We start from the raw sequence: 2300 nt of genomic DNA, 5'->3' as shown, positions 1-2300 counted from the left end.
ACAAGAAACAAGAAAGGCCTTCAAAGGAAAGCCAGAGGGGTCTCAGCAGGAGAAGCTCCAGGCTGCCAGTCTCCTTCTCTCTCCAATCTAAAATCTTGACCCTCCATTTTTCAGAGGTCCTGAAAAATCCAGAAATTCATCAGCTACTGAAAAAAAAACCCCATCCTTTCCCATCAGGAAGCAGGATTAATTCATGAGTGTTGCAGGGAAATATGGAACACTTCACGAATTTGCGTGTCATCCTTGCGCAGGGGCCGTGCTAATCTTCTCTGTGTCGTTCCAATTTTAGTATATGTCCTGCTGAAGTGAGCAAATCTGAACATCTTTCTCATGATACAAGATATATCAGAAACCAGGAAGGGGTACCAGATAATCATCACTCAATATATATGGCTTAACTTCAAGCTGCTGACGCAATTCCAAGCAATGATTGATTGATTGATTGATTGATTGATTGATTACCAATCAATTTCAAGTTGGGAATGGAATGTGTAGCCTTCCCTCACAACAGACTTGTGAAGAAGGCAGAGCTGTGAGAGAAGGTGTTATTTGTCATCCACTAGGTTTCCATGCTAACGTAGATTAGAATCTGGGTCTCTAACCTTCCTGGTTTGAGGTCTTCAGCACTATAACACTATAACACTGTTCTTTGTCAATATATTATGACAAGAAGCAATGGGTGGAAGCTCATTAGAGGTAGATCCAACCTGGAAATAAGGAGGAATTTTCTGACAGTGAGAATGATTAAGAAGAGCTTGCCTCCCAGAGTTATGGGTGCTCCATCTCTGGAGATTTTCAAGAAAAGATTTGTCTGGCATGTCTACGAAGATTCTCAGTCATCCATCATGATTGTCCCAAAGGTGCTTTTTCAAAAAGCAACTGGACTTTGTTTTTCCTTGAAGATGTTTCGCTTCTCATCCAAGAAGCTTCCTCGGTTGGGATTTGTCTGGGATGGTATAAGAACAAGGCCTCGGGCAAAGGATTGGGACTAGAACAAGAGTAGGCAACCTTGGCTCTTTTATGACTCGTGGACTTCAACTCCCAGAATTCCTGAGCCAGCATGGCTCAGCTTGGAAACCTCTCCCTTTCCCCTCAGCATGGCTGGCTCAGGAATTCTGGGAGTTGAAGTCCACGAGTCATAAAAGAGCCAAGGTTGCCTACCCCTGGACCAGAAGACCTCCAATTTCCCTTCCAGCCCTTTGACTCTATGATTCAGTGACTCTATGATTCTATGATTCATAATTATATAATTGCCTTCAGAAGTTGCATGTGCTTCATCACTGGAGGTTTTTAAGAAAAGACTGGACAGCCACCTGTCTGAAATGGTTTAGGGTCTCCTGCTTGAGCAGGGGGTTGGACTAGAAGACCTCCAAGGCCCCTTCCAGCTCTATTCTTATTGATTCTATGCTCCTATGATCCTATGGTCCAGTTTATGCAGTCTAAATGTGATACTTTCCTGACCTTCCCAGATTAATACATACCTTGTTTAACATTTCTCAGCCTAACTGCTCAGCGGCATTTATCTGTTGACTGAGCCAGGATCCATTCCCTGGAAAACTGTAGCTCTAAACATTAACTCCCACGTTGCCTTATCTTAGGATAGGTCATATCAATAATTCTTGCCGCGGTTTTAATGCTCTGGGATCCCTGAGGGCAAAAATCATGATCGGTCTCTGATTTTTGTGCCCTCAAATGTCTCCTACAGAACATTAGCTGAGTAACTCTCCAGTAATATTTATTATTGGCTTTTTGCTGGTTAAGAGGCACACTGAAGCTGCCCTACACTTTCTTTGACTTCACTTTCCATCTTGCTAATGGGAGCGTGAAAATACTGGCACAAAATATCTGGAGCTACAACTTGGGGTTTTAATGCAAATGCACATTAAATATTAACAAAGAATTCTCCACTTCAACATTTTGTCCTCTCTTCCTTCGCCCCCTCTCCATCACTGGCGCCTGATATCTTGACTATACTACCCCACGTTCCAGCAAAAGTGGATTTATAAAAAAGGTGGCTGAGGAATCAACAATTAAATAAACAGAGCTATACAAAGCTGTGCATTTTCACAGCTTGGTTCTTATGACTGCGAGGGAGAGTTTTCATTTGGGAGGTGTGTAGGCCTTGTGTGCTGGCAAGGGCTCTTTGCTATGAATGTTAATATCCCTGGAAGATTAAAAAATAATAATCTTTTGCTCGTTTCAAAACAGGAATTTTATTGCCCGGCTCGCTGATGAAATAAATGCCAAAGCGTTCCTTCAGTAAGAGTCAGATTTAATTCGTAAGTCAGTGGAATGTCTGT

General features: G+C 42.4%; 1 non-coding gene across 1 annotated transcript; it reads right to left on the bottom strand.

Moving 5' to 3' along the window:
* Positions 1–206: 206 nt before the first annotated feature.
* On the bottom strand, positions 207–311 carry LOC114923637. The gene has a single exon (XR_003810681.1). It is a non-coding gene; the product is annotated as a U6 spliceosomal RNA (small nuclear RNA).
* Positions 312–2300: the final 1989 nt, after the last annotated feature.

Source organism: Protobothrops mucrosquamatus, unplaced genomic scaffold, assembly GCF_001527695.2.
Source record: "Protobothrops mucrosquamatus isolate PMUCROS unplaced genomic scaffold, P.Mucros_1.0 scaffold5558, whole genome shotgun sequence".
Lineage (NCBI taxonomy): Eukaryota > Metazoa > Chordata > Lepidosauria > Squamata > Viperidae > Protobothrops > Protobothrops mucrosquamatus.
Note: the sequence above shows the minus strand (reverse complement) of the source record. Positions and strands in the feature narration are given on the sequence as shown.